We start from the raw sequence: 25,537 nt of genomic DNA on the forward strand, positions 1-25,537 counted from the left end.
CCCCATTCCCATTGAGCCCTATGGGGGCTCAAATGGGAATGGGAAAGGGCCATGGTAAGTCCCCATTCTGAGAACCCGGACACGACTTTGGAGGCAGCCATGGTGCTAATTTGTAGCTGGGGGAATGCATTGGTCAGAGCATACACTTGAATGTAACGACCTAGACTCATGTGTCTTCTTACATCATCAATCGCAAGGGCTTTATTCTATGACAAGACTGGAGGCGAGCATTATGCTTCAACTTCTTTAATTCACTACTCTTCAGCAGTTTCAACAAAACCTCAAAACCATAACAAAACACTGAAAACAGTCTGAACAGACTTTTCCTTTTTCAGAACTACAATCCCCACAGTCTCTGTAGTCCTTCACACTCCATGCCCAGTAATAACCACTTCCTGTCCCTGGGCTCCTCCTCTTCTTTTACTGCTCTTCAAGCAGATAAGTACTATTTTGGTTCTCTCCCTACTTTATGTGGAAAAGTTGTAGTTCCAGCGCATGTAGGGTTAGATATAGCAGGCTAGAGTTATCAGAGAGGTTGATTCTATGAGATTTTAAATCAACAGAGCTTTATTGCATGTGTATGTGTGTTTTAGCGCGGCGGCGCGTTGTATAGTGTATCTGAGTGTTTTTCATCGAGATTAGCGAGCCCGTACGTTCGGGCAGCCTTGCCACGGATCGCGCTCCCCGTGCTGTATGACCGGCACATTAGGGGATCCATCGCGATCGTGGTAAAGCTTTTGCGATCAAAGGATTGCGCGGAGTACTTCCTGCAGCGAGGGAGTCGCGCGCCGTATTGCGGCCCCCTCCCTCGAGGAGGCGGAGCCCGAGCGGCGGCGCAAGGAGGTCGAATCCTCTCGACCCCCACCTTTGCAGGGGCAGAGCCGACGGGTGCTTTCGCTTCCGCGGTCGCATTCGCATATGCGACGCGGGGGCAAAGCACACACGAGAAGCCGGGCCCGGCGGTATTACATCAGTAATAAGCCGTGATAGCAAAGACGAGGCCCTGCCTCTTCAGGAGCAGCGTTACGGTCTCAGGAGCGGCTTATAAGCATGCGACCAGAAAGCGATACTCACGGAGACAGCTACAGCTGTGGAAGAGCCTCATGAGGCTGATAGTGACGGAGCAAAGTCACTCGGATCGTGCCTCTTTCAAGAGGTCTGACTGATTACAGCCCATCCAGGCTTTGATATTTAAATTGACTATCTCCCTTCCGGTGCAGCCACAAAAAAAAAAAAAAAAAAAAAAAAAAAGATAAGAATTAAACCAAAAAAAAAAAGAAATAAGAATAATAATAAAAAAGGGGCGCACAGACAGTCCCTAGAGCGTCTATAGCGAGAGGGCGTGCAGTGACACCCGTTTGGGTACTTCAGGCACACAGCACCCACACAAGATGTCCGAGTTCGAATGGAACGAAGAGGAGCAGTCGTCAGAGCTGGCTGCCAGCTTCAAGCAGGTGCTGGGAAGCTCGCTTATAGATGCGGTGGCTCGGGGGCGTGGCCTGGAGCCGATGGCGTGCAGTGGCTGATCCGCCGAGCTCCGGCCGAGATGCCGTTTCCTGATCCTTTTTCTCCGGCTTAAGCGTAGCACCAGCCCAGGGAAAAGAACGTACTGGTGAGGGAAGCGGACCCTGATACGATCCGCCTGTTGGTCCAGTGAATCAGACCTCCTGGACGGCAGTGGAGGCCCCGGACTGCACTCCCTCCCCCGCTCCGCTCGAATCCAAGATGGCGCCCCGCGTTGCCTAGCGGAGCCTCTGTGCGGAGCACCTCCAACAACAGACTTTTCTGACCTGGCAACGGAGTGGAGCGGAGAGGAGGCACAGCACAGGGGAGCGACCCCCGGGGGATACCCGACTGGAGAGAGTGCCAGGCTTGCAAGCCCTGGCACTCCCCTCTCCCCACGTTGCGAGGACCGCAGCGGCAAGTCACACGCGCCATTGCTGGAAGCAACACGCGGGCACCGCCGTAGCCGTGGGCGGCCCGCTGAGAGAGACCACGGTCCCCAGACCCAAACCAGACTCCCAAACGACGGAACAGTTCTGAAGCCGGGGATACGTGGGCGAGGACACGGCGACACTCCCAGTCCCTGGCTTCCCGGAGCCACAACCGACTGCTGCGCAGCTTACCTCACAAAGACGGGCACTCGAGTGTGCGGCAGCAGCGACACTTCAGGCCCTCTGGTCACCCAACGGACTAGAGCCCAGGAGGAGAAGACAGAGGTGCCACGGAACACTCCAACAGAGTAAATCCACAGGATAAGGTGCGTGCAACCTCACAATACCCGTGAATGGGTTCCCTGCTTACCCCCATCCCTCCTGCATCCGACTCATTGGCAAGGGTACCTCGGGTGCCTAGCTGGTAACCTGTACCAAGGGGTGACAACCTACACCCACCCGGCGGCAACCCGTCTTCTGAGCCCCTGGGGTAATACCACCAGTAGACCCGGAGCTAGGGGGCAGGACATTTGGGACTGGGCGAACGCACAACACCAGCGAGAGTCACCCCTGATTATCCCCAATTAACTGTATAGAACTCATCGGGCACAGCTATCTTGGGTTCCCTACTTCAGGCCCCGCATCAGAGGGAGGCCTCAACTCATATTCCCGCAGGCTACCCAGCTCCTGTGGCCCAGGGCAATCACTACCGCTACCTTAAGATGGCCGCCACCATGGACTCCTTTGTTTCCGCCAAGACAAAGACCCCCACTCAAGCCAGGTCTAGCCCCACCGAACTCACCCAGACAAATGAAGGGGTAGCCACTGACAACCATTCTCAAATATTGGAGGCCATTGCCTCATTAAGGACGCACATAGACTCCAAAATCGATGAGTTCAAAATAGACATCCAACTTATTCTCCAGGATGCACGCAACTTAGCGGAGAGGGTAACGACCATTGAAAACTCAACAGAGGAAACATCCGGGGCCACTGCAGCTTTACAGTCTGAACTCGCAACTTTGAAGAGGAAAGTAGCTTTCCTAGAAGAGAGGGCGGATGAGGCCGAAGGCCGGGCCAGTCGGGGCAAAATTAGGATCCTGGGTGTCCCAGAGGGAAGCAAAGGTGCAAACACCACATCCTACGTCGAAACCCTTCTGCTACAGGAGATAGGGGCCGGAAAGTTGACCCAGGGATTTGCGGTCGAAAGGGCCCACAGGTCCCTCCAGAAGCGCCCCCCCCCAGGCTCGCATCCACGACCAATAATAGCAAAGATACTGAACTTTCAAGATAGAGAAACTAAAATTGCCATCTACCCAGATTACACTCAGAAGGTGCAAAGAGAGAGAAACTCATTCGTCCCGATAAAAGTAAGGCTTCGTCAATTAAACCTAAAATACAGGTTGCTCTACCCGTTGCGTCTAAGAGTCATTCATAATGGGCGAGTGATATTCCTCGACAATCCAGAGGCAACCAACATGTGGCTAGAAGATAATAATCTTGCCGATGGCAAGGACAATCCACGAAAAGAGGCCAACCCCCTTAGATCTTACAAGTAACCTACACGCAACCGTAAAGAGCACAGATAATGTAAGAAGCCGGATATCAGAAGGTAATCCAATCGTCAGTCTATCACACGGAAACCGCCTCATTCGGCCCCGCCGTCCAGCCCTAGCCCTACCCCCTAGCTTAGAACCCAGTTGGGCCGGACACCGGCCTGACCCAGCTCGCGCCTGACTCCCGGATGGGTTTAGACGGCCCGAGAGCGCCTGAGCACCGCGACAGTGTTGTAGTCGCTGGGCGCACCAGTTTGAGTTTTGTTATTAGTTCCATTAGTTACACAGTCTTCGATTCTCTGCTGCTAAAGAAACTTGAGATGGATGCAAGATATGACCCAGGAGCACAGGAACCAGTGGTTTCCTCCCTGCAGTCCGCTTACCGCGGATTGATGCCGTGCCAAGCCCCAGGGATTGAGCCTAGTCCCAGACCCGATACATGGAATCGATGGCGTCACAACTAACAGTGATGACTGGAATGTGAGGGGGATGGGCTCATACCTCATACGGAATCGCATACAATCTTACCTCAGGAGGAAGAAAGTCTCAATCGCAATGTTGCAAGAGACCCACCTTATGGAAGAGGCCATGTCCAGAATAGCAGACCGATGGGCAGGGACTGTGAGAGGGTCCCCCTATTCCAAATATGCCAGAGGAGTACTAATATGGGTAAACCCGAACGTGCCCTTCCAGCTACAGGGATGTGAACTCGACAAAGAAGAGAGGTATGTAGTTATGTGGGGCACCATCGAACAGACTCCGATTTGCTTGGCTAACTCATACTTTCCACAGCACGGAATACCGTCACACCTCAGCGCAATGAGCGCAAAGTTGACACACCACCGGAATCGCACTTTCATATGGGGTGGGGACTTCAATTGTGTCATGGATGCAATCATGGACAGATCAACTCCTCCGTCCCAACCGAGCAACCCTACAACTCGCGCCCTGAAGGAAACAATTGAACAACTTAACCTAGTGGACATCTGGAGGGAACATCACCCAACTGAAAGGGTCTACTCACACTACTCAGCCCCGCACAGAGTCCACACAAGAATTGATTGTTCATTGACAAGGAGCAAGTCCCGTTGGCAGCAGACACAGGGTACCTGGGGAGAACTATCTCCGACCACTCCCCACTAATCTTGCACTGGCACCTAAAGGGACCCAGACCCCGATCCCCATGTGGAGGATGCCTACTGCGGCACTCGATGACCCTGAGTTTAGAGAAGACCTTGCTGAGAAATTGGAAGAATATCTTGAAATTAACAAGGGCTCGGTGTCCACCTGCAGCACATTGTGGGAAGCCATGAAGGTGGTGACCAGAGGAGAAATCATATCAAAAGCCGGCGGCACTCGCAGGCAATTAAAGTTGACACTTGAGGCTCAAGAATCAGAGATCTCCCGCCTGGAGTCCACCTCCGACATCTCCCCAGAGGTTGAGAGTAAGCTGAGGAAAGTTTGCGAAGAATGTCAGCTATCATGGGATAGACTGGAGAAATTCGATTTTGCAACATACACTACCAGATCCCATAAGGAGTCAGACAAACCAGGGAGACTGCTGGCCTGGCTGTGCAAGCGAGAGCACCCCAAGCACCTCCCAATGGAGATACGGGACGAAGAAGGGATATCCCACACAACACAACTAGGAATCAACTAGGCATTCGCCAAATTCTATACCAAATTGTACGCCCATGAGGCCCAAATACCCACTGAGGACATAATAGAAACACTAGAGGAGATAGACCTCCCCCAAATATCCACTGAGCAGAGAGACGAGCTGGAGATGGAGATTACTCTTGAAGATGTGAGAGGGGCAATCAGGTCGCTTGGCACCAGCAAGGCCCCCGGCAGCGACGGCCTTCCGCCTAAGTTCTACAAAACATACAAGCCTATTCTCACCCCAATCCTTCATGAAGTTTATCAGGAGGCATACGCAAACGGGGTCTTGCCCAACACCATGAAAGAAACTATAATCATTCCCATGCTCAAGCCACACAAATCACCCACTGACTGTGAATCCTATCGCCCTTTGGCCATGCTAAACTACGACAGTAAGATTCTCACATCTATATTGGCCAGCAGACTAGCTAGAGTCGTAGGGTCCATAATCCATGAAGACCAGAACGGATTTGTTCCAGGGCGCAATACCACAGCTAACCTGAGAAGGCTTCAACACATTATGGCCGAAACTTACGAGAGCGAAGAAGACCTGGCGGTACTGTCGCTTGACGCTATCAAGGCCTTCGACTCCATCTACTGGGAGTGGCTTGTGGAGGTTTTGAGGAGATTTGGTTTTGGAAGGGGCTACATCAGATGGATCACAGTTTTCTATAATTCCCCAATGGCAAGAGTAAAGACAGGCAGAATAGTATCAGAATCCTGGGAAATACAGAGGGGCACGAGACAGGGGTGCCCACTCTCGCCCATGTTGTACATACTGGGACTGGAGCCGATCGCCATATACTTCATGCAACAGCTCTTCGACGCCGGCATTAAGGTGGGCAATGTCTATAATATTATATCACTATATGCGGACGATGTCCTTCTATACCTGAGGAACCCGAGGCCAATACACCAACAGCACTAGAGGTACTCGACAATTATGCGAAATACTCTGGGATACAATTCAGCAGACATAAATCCTCCGCATTCCCCCTGGCGGGCCTACGAGGCACAGCAGTGAACGATCTCCCGTCTGTAGGGATAGAGTGGCAACCGGATAAGTTCCGGTACCTAGGAATTAACGTGAGCCACACTCCGATGCTTACACATGAACACAACACCGAAGTTGCAATCACAGGCCTTCACCGCTCTATGAAATTCTGGTCCAAGCTCCCACTAGCAATGGTAGGCACGGCAGCGATTGTCAAGATGATAATGCTCCCCAGATTCCTGTATTTCTTCGTGAACATTTGCCACTACGTCAGACCGCCCTTCTTCAAGAAATTGGAGGCAATCATCAAGGACTTCTTGTGGGGCCCACATAGACACAAACTATCATTGTCTATCCTATCCCTGCCACATAAAGAGGGTGGAATAAAACTTCTGGATCTCCAGTTGTACTACCTGGCTGCCCAGCTTAGCCACCTAACGAAATGGCTCTCGGACGAACCTTAGGCCGAATTGGGGCTACTGAGGCAATATTCGACCAACATAACCCCCAAGGAAACTCTATGGCATCCATTACGACAGTCCCCGGAAACCCCACTGGTAATTGAACTAGGCAGGAAGATATGGGCCAGGACCTGCTATATCCAGCGGGTGAAACACCCGTACTCTCCGGATAATCCCATCTTGGTAGATGTTTGCAGAACGGAGGCAGACCTCTCCACAGCAAGGAGGTGGGAAGACGCCGGCATATACACATGGGGTGACCTGTTTGAAGAAGGGGAATTCAGGGACTTCGAATCAATACAGGCCATAGAAGGAATACCTAGGAGTCCGTTTCTCTGGTACCATCGGCTCAAACAGACCGCCAAAAAACAGTGGAACAGCTGGCCAGAGGAACCCACCCCAGACCCATTGCTACAAGAAATGCATGACCTTACGGATGGATTGAGACCAGTCTCCAGGCTCTACAATAGGCTCAACGACAAACCGAATCCTAAAGGAGAAGCGCTGAAGGCGAGATGGGAAGCAGACCTTGAAATCTCACTCACGGATAAAGAATGGGAAAGAGTATTAATATTCCCCAAGAAAGGGTCAAGAAACTCCAGATTCGGTCAGATTCAACTAAACGTCCTGTACCGGACATACATGACCCCCCACAGGGTCGCTTCCTTCAACAAAGAGGTCTCTCCGGCATGCCCATGGTGTGGGAACGATAAAGCGGATATGATCCATATGTTCTGGACCTGCACTAAGGCGATGACACTCTGGTCCAAAGCTAAACAGACCTGCACAGACGCCGGAATGGAAAGGTATGAATGGACACCCGGCAAATGCCTATTAGGGAATTACCCCAGACCTAGCAAACTCAAACACGTCGTGAAGCTGATGGACATCTCATGCATCCTGGTTAAAAGGACCATAGCGATGGCCTGGAAGACGCCAGCAGGCCCCAGGCACGAACGCTGGCTGAAGGAAATGGAGAGATGGACGGCTGCCGAAACCAGGGCCTGGCAGGATGGAACCATATCCAGTGGAGACGCGGAGAGCGGCACCTTGGACTCATGAAAGGCCCTCCTGAGAGACATATGCTTCAGCGCAGACTACAAACCTCCTTGATAACCCATAGCGCCATACTGTAACGGATTCCCTGCACCAGCACCGAGACGACGGATCCTGAGTGCGACCCCCCCCGCTTCCTGAAGCACTTGAACTTGGTTTCAACCCGTCCATCCACACGATATACACAGTATCATATGAAGACTGTTGTTTTTTGTTGTTTTTCTTCTTTGTTCTGTTTCTTTTTCTAATTCTCTTGATTGTACCATTACGAATTTTTCACCAAACACCAATAAAATATGTTGTAAAAAATAAAAAATAGATGCGGTGGCTCAGGGGGTGAGACCCCTGCAAGGCAGGCTGGAGTCCCTGGAGGCGATGTTACACCAGCCCTTAGACAGTATCGGACGGAGAGGAAGCACGCCCGCCGAACCCTCAGAAGCAGGGTCTATGGGGAGTACTAAGGCCCGAAAGAGGAAAGCCTCTCTTGACCCCCAGGGCCCTTCGGATGGGGTAGAAGGAAAGGCCCCGGAGGTCGTCAACGCCTTTGCAAAGCTGCGGCAGGCATTTTTGCAGCATCAGACTGTGCCAGACCTCACGACCCCTGCTCCAGGGGAGGAAGAATATGGAGAAGAAGGCCCAGGCTCAGAGGAAGAGCCGGAGGAAGGCGGATCTCTCTCCCAAGAGGAAGAGGAGGAAATTGAGATCAAGCCTAGCAGAGGAAAGAGAATCCGCAAAGAGAAACACCTCGAGGAGGTGGAAGAGGACATGTTCGATGGTGACAGCATCCGGAACCCGAGATCCTCGGACTGGCAGCCCTCGCCAAGAGTGGCACAATATATGACAATGAGGTTGCGGAAAGCACTGGACAAAGAAGTCCGACAGAGGCTCCGAGCGGAATGCCCGAGACCAGATCTCCAAGGGAAGGTGGCCGAGACACCTGAACTGGATCCTAAAATGTTTACCTTCGTGTCGAAAACTAGCAAAGACCCTCGGAAGGGTATCGATAGGTCTTGGCGGAGTTGCCAGGAGAAGGTTTTGGACCTGGCCGGGCCTCTTGCGAAAATAATGGACCTGGCTGAGAGAGCCAAGGATACCGGAGAAGAGGTGGACCCCGAGGCCCTAGCTGGTTGGGCACAGAGAGCGGTGTGCCTCCTAGGCAACACGAATTGCGCCATTGCATCGGAGCGCCGCAGAGGCCTACTACTGAAGATAGATTCAAAGCTAAGTGACTTAGCGTCATACGAAGCCAGAGAAGCGGCACAAGGACTCCTCTTCAGGGAGACCTTCGGCAAAGAGATAGGGCGCTTCGTGGGCATCTACGCGTCTCTGGAGAAGGCGCAAGCTTCTATTCGAAAGATCTTCCCCAATCGAGTTTTTGGAGGGACCAGTCGCCACAGAGGTCGCTCGGCTGGTCGCAACCAAGGGGGAAGAAGACCTCAGAATCCCAGGGCCCAATACTGGGAGAATAGGCAGCAGGACTCCTTCTTCCCATCCAGAGGACGCTTCCCAAGAGGTCGTAGAGGAAGAGGAGCCGGGCGTGGACAAGGATTCACTCAAGGTGAGAGCGGCGTATTACCCTCCAGTGGGGGGGAGAACGAGCATGTTCTTGAGAAACTGGCGCGAGCTTTCCAGCTACGCCTGGGTGCTGCAAGAGGTTGGGGGCATGCACCTAGAGTTCGTTCAGACACCCGTGCAGGAGCGCATACCCCATCAGCAGCGTTTAGAGCGCGCAGAGTAGAGCCTTCTGGATCAGGAGCTTTGGCTGCTAGCAGCAAAGAACGCCATAGAAAGGTGCCCGAGAGAACCCGCGTTCATAAGCAACATGTTCCTGGTGCACAGAAAAGAGAAAGTGCGACGAGTTATAAACCTAAAGGAGTTGAATGGATGGATAGTATACTGCCATTTCAAGATGGAGAGCATCCACCAGCTCCGAGACTCGCTCAGGGAAAAGGATTGGCTGACAAGGCTAGACCTGAAGGATGCTTATCTGACTATCCCTATGGCGGAAGAGTTCAGAACTTTACCAGCTTTTCGCTGGAAAGGACAGCTCTGGCGATTCAAGACTATGCCCTTCGGGCTTGCGTCAGCGCCATGGGCCTTCACCAAAGTAATGAAGCCTGTAGCTGCGGCTATAAGGGAGAAAGGAATAAGGATGATCATTTATCTAGACGATCTCCTCCTTCTGGCTGAGGAGCGAGAAGCCCTCAGGTGTCAGACGAAGTGGGTCCTGGACCTGCTTGCGTCCCTAGGGTTCTTAGTGAACAAGGAGAAATCAGACATCGTACCAGCGCAGAGGCTAGACTCTCTGGGTTTCAACCTGGATACCAGAAAAGCAACGCTCGAGCTTCCGGCTCGAAAAATCTGCGACATCAAAAGGGAAATCAGAGGATGTCTGCGGAGTCAGACAGTGTCCCTCCGAACTCTTGCGAGGATCGTAGGGCAGTTAGCGGCCTCGATTCAGGCCATTTTCCCAGGCCCGCTGCATTATCGAGAACTACAAAGGCTAAAGATAAAGCATCTGCAGCAAGGCCTGAAATATCATCAATCAGTTCCGCTAGATCAGGAATCCAAGACGGAACTGGAATGGTGGTTGCAGAATATGGACACCTGGAATGGTCGTGTCATTTTCGGAGACAGACCGGATCTAGTCATAGAATCCAACGCCAGCCGGCTAGGCTGGGGCGCAAGGTGCGGAGACCTCCAGACAGGAGGGAAATGGAGCGAGGAGGAGCTCCGCTTACATATAAATTGCCTAGAGTTGCTAGCAGGATCCTTTGCGATCAAAGCCTTCACGAAGGGGAGGATGAAATCGTGTGTACTGCTGAAAATGGACAACATATCAGCAGTGCGGTACATAAACCACCTGGGCGGCACCAAATCCAGCATGCTAGCCGAACTATCGAAGGACTTCTGGCATTTCTGCCTGCAGTCGGAGACGTCGGTCACGGCGGAATATCTCCCCGGGACGCTGAACGTCATAGCGGACTGGAACTCTCGGTACCTGACGGATTCCAGCGACTGGAGGCTGGATCCAGCAGCGTCTCAGAGGATGACCGAGAGATGGGGACCAGTACACATAGACCTCTTTGCATCGCGATTGAACACGCAAACCGCGGATACTTCAGCTGGAGGCTAGACCCGGAAGCACGAGGGACGGATGCGTTCCTGCAGGAATGAGTCGGAGGTCCACACTACGCGTTTCCCCCATTTATGATGCTGAGCAGAGTTCTAGCGAAGTGTCGGAGGGAGACGGCGGAATTGCTATTAGTAGCGCCGTGTTGGAAGTCGCAAGTGTGGTTCCCAGCTCTCATGGAGCTAGTAGTAGATTACCCGAGGATGCTCCCAGAAGGGGAGCACCTGCTCACGGACCCAGCTGGGTCGTATCACCCTCTGAGAGTGAAGGGGGCTCTCCCGCTCGTCGTGTGCAGGATATCAGGAGACGCTGGGCGTTGCCAGGCATTTCGTCTCAAGCTGCACAGCTCATCGCAGAATCCTGGGCTCCATCCACTAGGAGGAGATACGTCGCGGCTTGGGCCAAGTGGACGTGCTGGTGCAGAGGGAGAAGTCTTCGTCCCGTTTCTGCGCCTGTAGTGGCGATATTGAACTTTTTAGCTCATTTGTTGCAAGACGGAAAAGCGTTCCATACCATAGGAGTGTACAGGTCCGCTATATCAGCGGGGCACCTCCCTATCGAAGGGGTACCAGCGGGCGAGCACCCAGCAGTAGTACGGCTTATTCGAGGAGCAAAATTGAGAGTGCCTCCACAACCTCGTTATAAGACTGTCTGGGATGTTCTATCAGTGCTTAAACTGTTGGAGAGTTGGCCCAGCAACAAATATTTATCGCTGAAACAGTTATCAGGAAAGTTGGCGATGCTATTGTGTTTAGTGTCTTGCAAACGCGTGTCAGACGTAAGAGCACTGGATATAGACAGGAGGTCATTTGGTCCAGAGGGGGTGACGTTCTCTATTGTAGGAAGGACTAAGACGGGAGCTGCGTCAGTGCACTACCCATATTTCCCAAGCAGAGCTAAATGGTGCGTAGCAAGCTGTGTGAAGGAATACGAGAGTAGGAAAGCGGAATTCAGAGCAGCGAGTACTAAGCAATTGCTGATAGCGCGCAGAAAGCCCTTCAAAGGGATATCCACAGCCATGATAGCCAGATGGGTTAAAGAAATCATGCTTGCAGCAGGAATAGACGTGGAGAAGTATGGGGCACATTCAGTGCGAGGAGCAATGGCGTCTAAAGCCTTTACGACAGGAGTGTCTCTTAGAGATATTATGTTAACAGCAGACTGGTCAAATGATCGAACTTTTAAAGAATTTTATTTTAAGCCAACTGAGAATTTAGCAGTTACGGTGTTGGGAAGCTTTGAACAAGCATAATGCTCGCCTCCAGTCTTGTCATAGAATAAAGATTACCCCTGCTATCTGCACAGGGAGTATTAATTCTATTAAAGACTAGGAGGCGAGCATTAAATTTCCACCCAATCCATGTATTGTATTAGAGATTATGAGATTGCATATAGTAATGATATCATGATAATGTTAATACATGGACGCCACCCTGATTTTTCTGCTTTCTTTTATGTCTAGGAGAGGAGAAGAACAACTGATGTAGGAGGTTAGCGACAGGAGTCGTTTGGAATCGAGGAAGTTCGATATTTGGTTGGAGTGTTTCGAGTCGTTGCCAGTTGCAAGGCTTAACGTGAAGTTCGTAATGAGACTTTCAGAGCGAATAAAAGAGAGGAGGAGCCCAGGGACAGGAAGTGGTTATTACTGGGCAAGGGGTTTGAAGGACTACAGAGACTGTGGGGATTGTAGTTCTGAAAAAGGAAAAGTCTGTTCAGACTGTTTTCAGTGTTTTGTTATGGTTTTGAGGTTTTGTTGAAACTGCTGAAGAGTAGTGAATTAAAGAAGTTGAAGCATAATGCTCGCCTCCTAGTCTTTAATAGAATTAATACTTCCTGCGCAGATAGCAGGGGTAATCTTTATTATCAGAGGCTTTACATGTCTACAGAGAATAGCGATATCAGCATCAGTACAGAGTCAAAGAGGTCCAAATCCCTTATCATCCTTTCAAAAAACAGAACAACCTCAGCTTCAGTTATCACTGCTCATGATGTTTGGGGAAAATTGGTGTAATGCGGATTGGACAAAAATCATGCTCTGTTTGTGGTAACATTGAAGATGTATGCCCATGGCGGACTGGGGCATAAAATTGTCTTGGGCACCAATGAAAATGTGACCCACAGTTGCAAATGGCAATTCATTCCTTTTGTGACAGACTGTTTGAATAGTACCCATGGGGGATTTTTTTGATAAAATGTAATGCAAGTTGTGCATTTTAAACACACGTGCAAACATTCCAGCGCACCTAGGAGGGAGATGTCTTCAGATAAATCGGGAGACAACAATTTCCCTATAGGAATGCATTGGGGAAATAATTATTTTAGGCGAGAGAATGTGAAAAATAGCAGTATTTTTCACTCAAAAATCAGGAGTCTACCACCTAAATCGGGAGGGTTAGAATGTATGATTTAAAGAACATTTATTCAGAAATAATGGTCAAAACTACCAGCCGCACAGTGAAGTAACTCATCAAACTGGCCCACATTGGCCAGAAAAGGGGCCCACTTTGACCAAAAAATGACTCACCCTAGCATTTCGCATTTTTTGGTTCAGGCATTGCCCTATTGCCCTATAGGACAGTCTGAACTTGCATATGCCTCTTAAACTGTGTGTGCAAATTTTTGTCTGGTTCACTGCTTATGAATTTATATGTTACTGAGTTTTGGGTAGATTGACTGTTTTGACAAAAATATGAGCAAGTCATAAATTGGATGTTAGATGAATTCAGAGGTATATCCTTCAGAATAGATTGCCAATCACCTATATACTATAAAAACACGTGCGCGCCTGGTCAGGTGCCTATTGGCGATTGATATCTCTGATGTGATGCTCTCCTGTCGTCTTTTCCCAACCTGTACTTCCGGCTTCCGGTCCCTTCATGCTCGCGCTCTGATTGATAGAATGTGACAGGGCGCTGAACGCAGGGCGCTCTTGCACTGGCCAGCCCTTGCTGAAATGAATTCAGATATGATAAATGGGGAGCGGCTGAGGCTTGGCGTCCTTCCCAGCTTGCGCAACCGGCTGCTTTTTAAATTCTACATCTTGTACGATGCTTCATTAAAATGACAGGACATGTCATACTTAAACTGAGCGTTTCATTGAGGCTAGCGCAGTAAAACGAGAAGCCGCGGCAAGCATACTTTTTATGCTGCACACATCTGTAATTCTAGAATGCATTATTTTGAGTTGTTTGTTTAAAAAAATCGGGTCGAGTTCATTTACGTAGGTACATTAGACCGTGGGGAGAATAAAGATACATATTGCAGCAAAGGATGGGCAGGTGAAATGAAAAAAAGTTATATTTTTTTTCTTCCGATTATACCTTTTATTGAGATCTCGATGAACATGGCATTAAGTTTACATTTACATATCATTCACTGCGAGAACATCGAAATTTCGTTTATTTTCACCTTCCCATAATGTCCTTCCAACTGAGGTATAAAAAAAAACAAAAAGCAAGGTTAGAAAATATTGTCAAACATAGTGATGGATAAAATAAACATAAATGAAGATAAATGATAATATGTCGGTTAATTGGTTCCACTTCGCATCCCATGTCCTCTTCCACATCCCAAACTGCGTCCCTTCTCAGCTTTCTTCGTTAGTCCCATCCGCCCTGTCCAAGTGCCTCCACCCCCGCACCGAGGTTAGTAGATTCTGAGGTCTAAAAAACATATATCCCTTTTCTTGTACAAACTCGAAAAATGGGGACCAGATTCGGGAGAATCTCGTCATGTGTCCCGTTGCATGTACGCTCAGTTTTTCCATGGCCAGTATTGCCCAGATCTTAACCCACCAGCATGATAGAATCGACCCCTCGTCGGTTTTCCAAAAACGTGCACGGTTCAGTTTCGCCGCTAACAGTAGCTGTGTTATGAGCTCTGCCCCCGGGCCAGACGCCGGGTACCCCTCATCATCCAGCATGTCCCCCAACAACAGGCTACACGGGCACATGGGAAGTGAAGCCCCAGTGATGTCTTTGATCTTTGACTTGATTTCTTGCCAATATGTCTGAATTATGGGGCACTGCCACCACATATGTATGAAATCCCCAAGCTGTCCGCATCCATGCCAGCAGTGCAGTAGTCTCTCTGGGGCCATGTACCACCTGAGGCATATTTTTACTGCACACTCTTTGAACATGGAGCATCTGGAGCTTTTGAATGTTCGGGTCCATACTTTCTGCCATGACTCTAGCAGTATTTTTGCCCCCAAGTCCTTTTCCCATTGTGTCATGTATGCCAGTTTATCTTTAGTAGAATCCTTCTCCAGTAGACAGTAACAGCTAGATATTTTCTGTGTGCTTTGTCCTTCTGCGATCCGAAGCTCGATTCCTATAGGCGGACGTGTACCCCCTCGGGCCACCCTGTTGTTGGAAACCCAGTGTCTGATTTGGAAATACCTAAAGCATTCCATTTCGGGTAGGTTGAACTTTTCTTTGCATTCTATGAATGTGAGGGGGAGACCTTCTTTGTACATGTCCCTGAGTCTTAGGGGCCCGAGCAATTCCCATTGTGCAAATGTGCCCTTAGACGTGCCTCGGGAGAACTCGGGGTTTTGTACCACTGGTGATAAGGGTCCTAGACCTGTTTTCACCCCCAGTTGCGTGCAGGCCTTGTCCCAAATTTCAAGAGTGGCTTGTGTGGGTTCTAACAGGGGGGCCCTTGCAGCTTTTGGCAGAAAGGGCAGGTGGGCTAGGCGGGTGCAGTGCAGTCCTGCTCTATCATTCCCCATTTAGCCCTCTTGTCCACTAGAGCCCAATCTAACATAGTCGCGATCTTTGCTGCACGTAATTAGCGCTGTATCGACGGCACCCTCATTCCTTTCGATCTCAGGAGTATGCGACGTGAAGTTCTAGGTGGTTTCTTCTTCCATATCTATTGGCCTATTGCTTTCTGTAAGTATAGTAGATCAATTTCTGGGATTAGGATCGGTAGTGCCGGGAAGACAAATAGGAGTCGTGGTAGAATTGTCATTTTTATTGATATTTCCTGGATTATCCAACTTTTCAGGGTAGCTTTAGTCTCTTTCCATAGCATAGGGATGTTAGCTCCGAAAGAGTGTCTTATATGATTTGGTGACGCGTAAACCTAGGTACGTAAACTCCTCCTACGCCCATTTAAATGGAAAGGTTGCTTGCATTACTAACTGGGTGTTGGGTGGTTCTTTGATTGCCAACCCCACTGACTTCTGGCGGTTAACACCAAATCCCGACACTGTGTGGAATCTGTCGAGGAGTGCCAGCAACGGTGGGATCGAGTGTAGGGGCTTTTGGAGAAAGTAAATGATATCATCTGCGTACAATGCCACCTTATGTGTGTTGCCTTCTTATGTTGGGCCTATTATGAGCGGGCTGTTCCGTATCATCTGCACTAGGGTTTCCATGGCTACCGCAAAGACCAGGAGGGGACAAATGGCACCCCTGCCTTGTTGCTCTGCCTATAGGCATTAGGCCTGTTTTGACGTTAACTTTGACTACAGTGGATGGGATTTGGAAATTCGCCAGTCTACATTTGTTGGAGACCGGACCAAACCCATAACCTGGTAACACTGCTTGGATAATGTCTCACGACATGCTGTCAAATGCCCAGTGGGCATTGTGGGAGAGGAGGGACAGTCCTGGGAGTTTAGGAGCCAGCGCTATGAGGTCAACTACCCTCCTAATGGTGTCATGGGGCCCTCTGTTTTTAATGAACCCTGTTAGGTCTCCATTAATTATGTGGGAGAGGGCCTCACCCAGTCTTGTAGCTAGGATCTAACTATACATTTTTGCGTAAGAGTTCAGAAGGGCTATGGGGCGATAGGAGGTGCAGCACTCAGGGTCCTTCTCTGGTTTTAACAGCAAGGTAGTCATGGATTCGGCCATAGATTCAGTTATCTTCCCTGATGTGGAGATAGAGTTAAAGAGGGTGGTGAGTTGTGGGATCAGGACCCCCGCGCATGCTTTGTAAAATTTATTAGTGAAACCATCCGGCCCGGCTGCTTTTCCCACTGGGAGGGAGTGTATGGCGTGGGCGACTTCTTGGGCCGATATGGGGGTCTCTAAGGTGTCCCTCATCGCATCTGAGATTTGGGGAAGTCGGGCTTGTTCGATGAAGTCTCAGATTCGGGTAGTATTTCCTTGATGTGGACTAGAGGCTTTTCTAAAGAGTTTTTGTATAACTTTCACTTTCCCCGCTTCCATGACCTCCCTCTTCCCATAGTAATTCCTCAGGGCCCGATGTAGTTGTGGTTTGTCGTTTTCCTAAGTTTGGCTGCCAGTAGATTATTTGCCTCATTGCCCCTGAAATAGTAGTATTGTTTTGTCATAAGTATGGACTGGGCCGCCTTCCCCCTCATGTGGATTTCTAAGGCCTGCCTGGCTAGTCGAAGGTCTCGCAGCATGCACCTATTCCCTTTTGTTGCATGTGTCTTTTCTTTTTCTTGTACTATCCCCTATAGCCTATCCCAGTGCATATTTTGGGTTCTGCCCCAGGGCGCTGATTGCCCTATATTGACCCCCCGGAGGACTGCCTTCCCCACGCCCCATACAGTGTGCATGTCCATGCCCTCTGTTCTGTTTTCTTCAAAATAATGGGTTATATCTTCTTCTATGGAGGCCCTGGCGGCCATGTCCATTAGGACATTTTCATTAAACCTCCATTGTGGTTTTTGTCGAGATTTGCACTGACCCAGATACAACCCCAGTTTCAACGGGGAGTGATCTGTGAGTGCCTTAGGTAGGATATCTATTTCCCTAACCAATGGGATAAGTGTGCTGGAGACCAGGAACATGTCTAATCGTGAGAAGCCCCATTGTACTGGTGAGTAGAAGGTGTATTCCCTCTCCCCAGGATGATTGAACTGCCATGCCTCTATCAATGAGAGTTCCCTCAGAAGTATGGTCATGGCGTAGTAATTGCTTCTATCAGTGGTGGTGGGGGCCAGAGTTGTGTCCAATTTTTTCGTTTTTACCATAACTACATTATGTGAATGTTCACAGAATGGCAGCAGAAGGTAGAGTTGGATGTCATTCCCTACCTACTCCGTGGTAAAAAGAGCAAACTGTACCTTACTCTCCCCATTCAGGCCAATAGGACAACGTGTTTCAAAAGGTTTACTACTGCAGTGCATTTGTTTCCTCTCACTCAGTCCCACAGATCCCAGCATATGGCAACATTCTCGCTCTCTCTTTTCTGTGGAACATGAACATGCACACACAGTTTTCCGCTCCCCATACCTGCTTCCCAGCCTCGTGCTCGTATCCCCAGGGCCTTTGCTTACCTGAACCACTCCTGGCCCCTCCTGCACCCTTTTAGTTTGGGCTATTAGGTGATGCTTTGCAAACGATTGCATTAGAGTACGAATAGGGAGAAATAGCATATGAGGAGGGACACAAAGCTTGTAGTCGTTGTTTGGTTTTTTGCTCACCCATTCACTGCTCGTGCCCATGTTAAACCCTATGGCCATTCCCACCAACTTCCTGCCCCACCCCGTCCAAAACATATCCTCCTAGGATCTCTTTGAGCTAGGTTTATAAAGCCTTATGTTCAAACTTTTGAGCTCTAAGTGTTTTTTCAAAGCAGTCTTCTGGGAGTTAATGGGCCTCATTACGAGTGAGCCGGTCCGGAACTACGTTATTACCGGCACCTTTTCCAGACCGGCTCACTCCAACTCTGCCAGTTGAGGCTGTTAACAACTGGCAGGCCTGACCTGCCGGTAGTTCAGGACCCTACCGGCAGAAAAATCACTGAAGCAATTATTTGCTCGGTAAATCAGGACATTGCATGCCAAACCGCACGCAACTCTGTCTGACGATTCATGGAATCACGGAATCATCTGCACTTGATTTTATCGTGCTGTGCAGGGTCTTCGCACCGGCTCAGCACATCTCTGGAACAGCCGAGTGCCTTGCGTGAGACACCACGCAGAGCCCGGCGAGGCCTGTGCATAGACTGGAGTTGGGGGTGGAAAACACAAAATGGGGAAGAACAAGTGAAAATGTGGGCATTACGAGGGACGGGCCGCAGGCAGTCCATCGCACATCCCAAATGTGTATAACAGAGCATATTCATGGATCGGTCTGCGCAAACTCTCGTCAAGGGAATGGCCACGCAATGCACTCGAACTATCAGCCACCCGAAGGCAGGCGTACAGACACTCGCGCATAGGAATCTCTGTGCAGAGGTAAGATTGGGCATCAGATTTAGGGGTGCGTGCATGTAGTCAGGGTTCCGATCACACTTGGGGGTGCTCGTGAGCGGTGTAGTGTGGTGCAGGAACCGTTTACGGGGGCTCGCACGTATGTGTACCGGAAAATTACGATGTTAACAATACATGGTACACATGTTGTGGGGGTGCTGTAAATATTTACGGTGGACCCCATGCACCCCCTGCTGGGATGCTGGCCTGGTTGAGGGTGTACACAGGCTGTTTTTCCAGGGTGCATTGCTATGCATGTGAGGAGTGCGCAAAGATCTGTTTCCATGGCTGGATTGGCTCTGCGTGTGGGCGTGTCGTAGGGCATTACGGCCGCAACTTGCGCATGGAGTTACTTTGCGTGGACAATTCCATGAATATGCGAGGCACGCAGATTTTCTTATGCGCGACGGGCCACGCAGGTTTGTCCTCGGCACAGAGGCTTTGCCAGATCTATGCATACTTTTCCATGAATTGGCTTGTAAGTGTTTCCATTACCATAGAGTCCTATGGGACTCCATGGGATTGGGAACGTACTGTCCTGCCGCCACACGTAATATTCCAGTATCACTGGGTTATCGGCAGCAGAAATGGCAACCTTGAGGGCCAATGACTTAATTTTAAGTTGTAAACGTGCTACTGGTGTAATAAAAATGTCAACCAGGTTTGGCTTCAGCCACTCTATAAACCAACACTTTTGACTTGTGTATAAGTATTAGGCATTTGCCAGGCACTGCTATTATATGCCCAGGTACTTGCCCCATTTTGCACCACTTACCATCAATGACCAGTTAATACCACTACAGCAGTGCCTGGCAAGTGCCTTTCCCATGCCTACACAAAAGCCCAAACTGTTTGCACTGACAATGCTTGATTTTATCGCTGCTCTTCTGGTGATGTACAGGACATGTCTCTTTTTAATTACAGGAATGGGGGTGTCCTTTCACGGGGGATCTGCTTGCCCCCTCTTTTTCCTTAAGGAGGTCAGGATGTCCTGTGGTAGAGCACATTTGAGTTGCTAGGTTAATTCCTCTGAACAAGAACCTGGGGTTTACTTGAAAGAGTGGGCAACGAGTCAGACTTGAAGGGATGGGGTGAAACGCAAACCAGCAAGGTCAGTAAGCAGCCCACGGTGAACTGGGAAATACTAGGTATATGATGTCAAGTTGAAGACTGAAAGATTGTGAATGCTGGATTAATGAATGGGTTGAATCTTCTTCGAAACTGCAAATGTTTACATTTTTGGCCAGGGCCTCTCAAAGGGTCCCAAACGATCTCCAGGAGGAGTTTCCCTGGTCTGACATTATCTGACATTATGGCCTCCGCCTGAGTGATCCCCTGGAATGCAGCAGACAGGATGTTGGCCCCTCTGAGCAATTCCAGGGTGATTCTGGGTACTGCAGGTTGAGGGTTCCCAAGACCGCAGAAATGACTGACCACAGGCAAGTTGAGGCACGAGTTTTGGGGCACTGAGGAGAGTGGCCAGCAGTGAAGAGGAGAGAGGGTAAGGTGTGGGAAACCCCAGAGCTCTTTTCGAAACTACAAAACTCCCATTCGTGCACTGCACAGATACCTCCTTTCCTAAACCCTAATCAGCTTTCACACACCGAAACACACCTGCATGCTTTCTCCCACCCTTGCATCTTCTACATTAAGATATGAAGCTTCCAAACTTTTTAAGGCCATTCTTCAAAAGGCCTCATTATGAGTTTGGTGGTGTTGCCTACTGTAATTCTCAACGGAATTCTAATTTGGAGTTGTTTTAAACTTAAGGTTATTCTCCATTTTGGAGAGTCATTGGATTTCATTGATGACATGCAGTGTTACTGCATGCAGTATGAGCACATGCAGTACCTTAACAGGCATGGGGGAACGTGCCGGGGCTCATCAAGGTGGCGTGGCCTGATGGTGGATGACCCCCGCCATGCAGCCCTTTGCAGAGATCAGCACCTCTCTGAGATGCAGAGGTGCTGATCTCTGCATCTCTTAACTAAAGGGATACCTAGTGGGGGTCAACACAACCCATTTTCTTACTTAATGGGGGCGCCGACCCCTGCCAGGCATCCCTTTGCAGGGCCCATCACCCTCGCACCACATGTTGCGAGGGTAATGATCCCTGCACCCCTTATTTCAACCAGATTCTGGCAGGGGACAGCGCCACATGTGTTCAGTCTTAATCATGACGCTGCCCTTTGCCAGGCATTCTTTAACTAAGAGATGCCTGGCGAGGTGCCCATCCAACCATTACAAATGAAAAGGTGAGGCTGATGGAAGCCAAAGCCTTTTTACCTAAAGCATGAAGGCCCTTTTTCTCTAAAGCCTGAAGCTCTTGCACATGAACGAGAGCTTCAGGCGTTTAGAAAATAAAGCCTTGGCCTCTTGGCCCTAGGACTCATCGGCTGGGGCTGCCAGGGGACAATAGGGAACCCCGGCAGGGCCCCGTCTCAGAACAATGTTTCAGAGATTGCTGGGGCTCTACCTTGGTCCACTTAAAGCCGTGAGCATATGGGTCCATACTGCCATTTTATTTGGAGGTAATACATCCCTTAACAACCTAGTGGGTGTTTTGTTGCACACATGGGTTGCAAACCCCACAATTGTGAGCAGCAGAAAAACAGGTGGCATTCTGAAATACCACCTGTTTCACCATTACTGAACGAGGCCCTGCAGGTTGTTTCTTTTCTGAATACTCTGTTTTGTGTTTCTGAAACTTGAACTAAGACTCTGTGAAACAGTGCGCTATTTCTGAGGCACTGTATTACCCCGCCTTCTTCCATTATAGTTTACCACTGGACGGGGACGGTATTATGTGCAGCTTTTAAAGCCCAGGGCCAGACCGAGCCTCAAAACAGAGCACACTGGTTACTTAAGAGTCTGAGTGTGTTTTAGCACAAAGTATTGCTGTGCATCTAGAGGTTTTGAGAAGCAGTTTTTGATGATGGGGAGCATAACATTGTCAATATATGTTACTCACATAATTATGTCAGTAAAATACATGTACATTTTAAACATATAAATGCCCCTGTCAGGGCAAGAACTTGTGATTTTGAGAATATTGCTATAAATACTAAGCTTTGAGAAGGAATACTTGGAAAATGTGAATTAAAATGTAATGTTCCATTGTGGGAACATCTTTGGTTCTCTTTTATCACCCTGCTCAAAAGGGACTAAGTGCCCCTCATTATAAGTTTGCCGGTAAACCCGCCAGTAATTCTGGTGGGATACCGGCAAACTAACCTACCGTTTCCAGTGCCGGTTATCCTGGAGCTGGTAAGGCCAGTAAATCTCCATACCAGACCCCATGGAGGGGATTTTCAGTATATTTGGCACCAGTAATACTGGTTCCGGAATTACAGGCTGTTTTTTGCCAGTGGGGGCTAGATTCACCACCCGCTCTTGGCTGGAGGTGAATCAGTGACCCCCAATGGCAAACTAGTAGTTTTGCGGTGCAGGAAAAGTGGCGGTGACTGAATTACCTTGTGAAAAGAGGATAGTACAGGGGCAACGTGCTGGGCTTGGAAGCAAGACCATGCAGAGCAACAGAGTTTCAAATCTCTGATCCACGCTTAAAAACCAAACTCAGGTATTAAGCGTGTTATATAAAAACAATTAAAATATAAAATAGTACAAGCCTTCTAGTGATCAACATCTGTCTTAGAGTCATTGCGCCCCTTTTACACCTACTGTACCCACTGAATTCCCCCTGTAGTATGAGAACAGACCAATTGTCAGAGTAGGTGACATGGCATTGTCGCAGAAGTCATCTTAATGCTGCCTTCATGGTTTTGCCACTCTGCCCTGGGCGCAGGCTCACAGGCATCTAAGTGCTACTAATCCCCTCTACCTAATACACAATATTCAGCTGTGACCATCGGCTGGTCAGAGCACGTGGTCATCCTTTTCTCCTTTGACTGGCCACCGGCACACACCGAAACAAAATGAGAGCTTAAATAAACGCCTCTCAGGGAACTACAAAAGCACACTGACAGATACCCCCCAAGCTTCACACAACGCCGTAATTGGTTCCCTCGACTGACTATCTATCTATCTATCTATCTATCTATCTATCTATCTATCTATCTATCTATCTATCTATCTATCTATATCAGTGGTATTCAAACGTTTGTATGCTGAGGCACCCCTTCAGTACAATTATTGCTGCTGAGCTCCCCCTGACCCCGCCCGAGTATAAATATTGTTGCTGGAGCCACCCAGATGTCATATCTCCTATAACTCCTATTTTAAACCGTCATCGTAACCCCTTTTTGAAGAGCCTCGCACCCCCTGTGGGCACCCTTTGGGGCCCCCTAGGGGAGCCAGTCCCACAGTTTGAAGACCACTGATCTATATATATATATATATATATATATATATATATATATATATATATATATATATATATACTATAGTGCCACTAACCAGGAGGCCTCAGGGCGCTGACAAGACAGATGAAAAAGGACAAGATGCAGATACAGATATGGTCGGTGCTGTTTTAGCTTTAGGAGTCCTTAGGCCTTAGCCGTATCAAAGAGAAAGGTCTTTAGACTCTTTGAAGAGAGACAACAATGGTACTTCGCTTAACAAGATAGATAGGGGATTCCACAGCACAGGAGCCCAGACATTTGATAGGCAGTTTGCACTTGTGCCCCCTATCTCCAGGAACGGAAACTCGAACCCAGAACCAGAATTGGTACGGAGACTCCCTTTACCCACACATGCTGCAAACTTGAAGACTCATGTCACATGTCCCAGTCCACCTGAGTAAGCAGCCATCAATAAACTCGGAGAAATATTCAAAGTGATGTAATGATTACCCAGAATAGACCACCTTGACCATCCACCAAATTCAAAGGGGTATGTGGCCACCTGCCCAGCTTGTGGACAGAGGAGGAAAGATCAGGTCAGGGTCAACTATTTTAATTGCTTGTTTATGACGCGCTTAATACCCAGAGGTTTCTAACCGCGGACCCGGTGATTGAACCTGTGTTGCTCCGCGTCGTCTTGCTTCCAAGGCGAGCACGTTACCCCTGAGCTATCCTCCCGGCACAACTATAAATAAATCTGCTGATCACCCGCCCCCCTCTCTAGCTCATCCAACGAGAGGCATCAAACTGCTTCCCACTGCCCTTGTTGACACATCCACAGTCAGTCCTGCCACTTGGTAAATGCTACAGAGCCCGAAAAGGGGCGAGTAGTAGTGAGCACTGACAAGTAGTCATCGCTGCACCCCATGCAGACACCGTCACACTAAGGTTGGCGGCTTTCATGATCTGCTCCCCAAAAGAAGGCGTGGTGCCCACAACTCTCAAGGTTTTGCAAAAATAACCCTCCTTAAATAATACTCCATAGACTTGTCTGTCTGCACTAAGTAAATACATCTGTGCCCCAAAAGGGAAGGTACTGCAATGGCGACTTTCACTTTTGTGTTTGCAAGACATCGCTGTCAACGCAAATTAGGTTCAGAGAATGGCATAACATTCATTAGTCCATCTAGTGTCATTTAGGTGTGGTTCCTTAGAGGAAATTATGTAGAGTGGTACAGAATACATATACTGGATCACCCTTCATTGGCAAACAAATACCTTGTAACATCACCATCAGCAGGTGCCCCCAAAAGCCTTGCAGGGTCCTTGTCATGCCCCCCGGATTCCTACGGCATTCTTATGCCCATGGGAGAAGCCCGTGGCGCTTGTCCTGGCGATTACATCAAAGCTGGCATCATCGCCGGTAAATACTACATCTCCCAATAGGACTTGCGCTTGGCAGGAATCCTTGGAACGCTTTTTCCTTTGCATGCGTTCCACGCCTCCTTCTTCTTTACTTCCTATATCTAGCCACGCCCCCCGAAAGCCGGTGCTCCTAAACCGGTGTGTTACGCGAGCAGCGCTTCTCGGAAGAAGTTTTCCTATTTTGTTGTGTACCTGGTTGCTGACTTCTGCTTACCTTTTTGACCTCGTTACCTGGTTTCTGATTCTGTTTTGGCGCCTGTCTGATCTGCCCTCCCCTGCTCGACCACGGAACTCGTACCGGACTGTCTTGGGATTCCGCTTCTCATGTCTGGCTCCCGGCTCCTTCTCTGATCCCTAACTTCGTATCCCTTACCCGCTCCTGGTTACCCGCTCTTCGAATGAAGAAGAAAATACCCTGCATTCAGGTGTTTGAGAAAGTAAACACCACGTCTTTTTCTTCCTGAATCATGTTTTTCTGCACTTGGAAGAACAGTGCGGACTGCTTACACCTGGTGACATTCTAGCTTGGTCTTGTTTTTGGATTTTTGGGACGCTCTGCTGTTTGGCATCACTTTCTTTTGGATTTTGGGACGCTCTGCTGTTTGCATCACTTTCTTTTGGATTTTGGGACGCTCTGCTGTTTGCATCACTTTCTTTTGGATTTTGGGACGCTCTGCTGTTTGCACCACTTTCCTTTGGATTTTGGGACGCTCTGCTGCTTGCATCACTTTCTTTTGGACTTTGGGACATCAGCGACACTAACCTTGGCACTCTCTGTAAGTCGCCGTTTGACCCTCACCCACATCCGGCCTTGTGTGTTATCACAAGTAGGTATT

Source organism: Ambystoma mexicanum, chromosome 6q (assembly GCF_040938575.1).
Source record: "Ambystoma mexicanum isolate Mex_15411 chromosome 6q, UKY_AmexF1_1, whole genome shotgun sequence".
NCBI lineage: Eukaryota > Metazoa > Chordata > Amphibia > Caudata > Ambystomatidae > Ambystoma > Ambystoma mexicanum.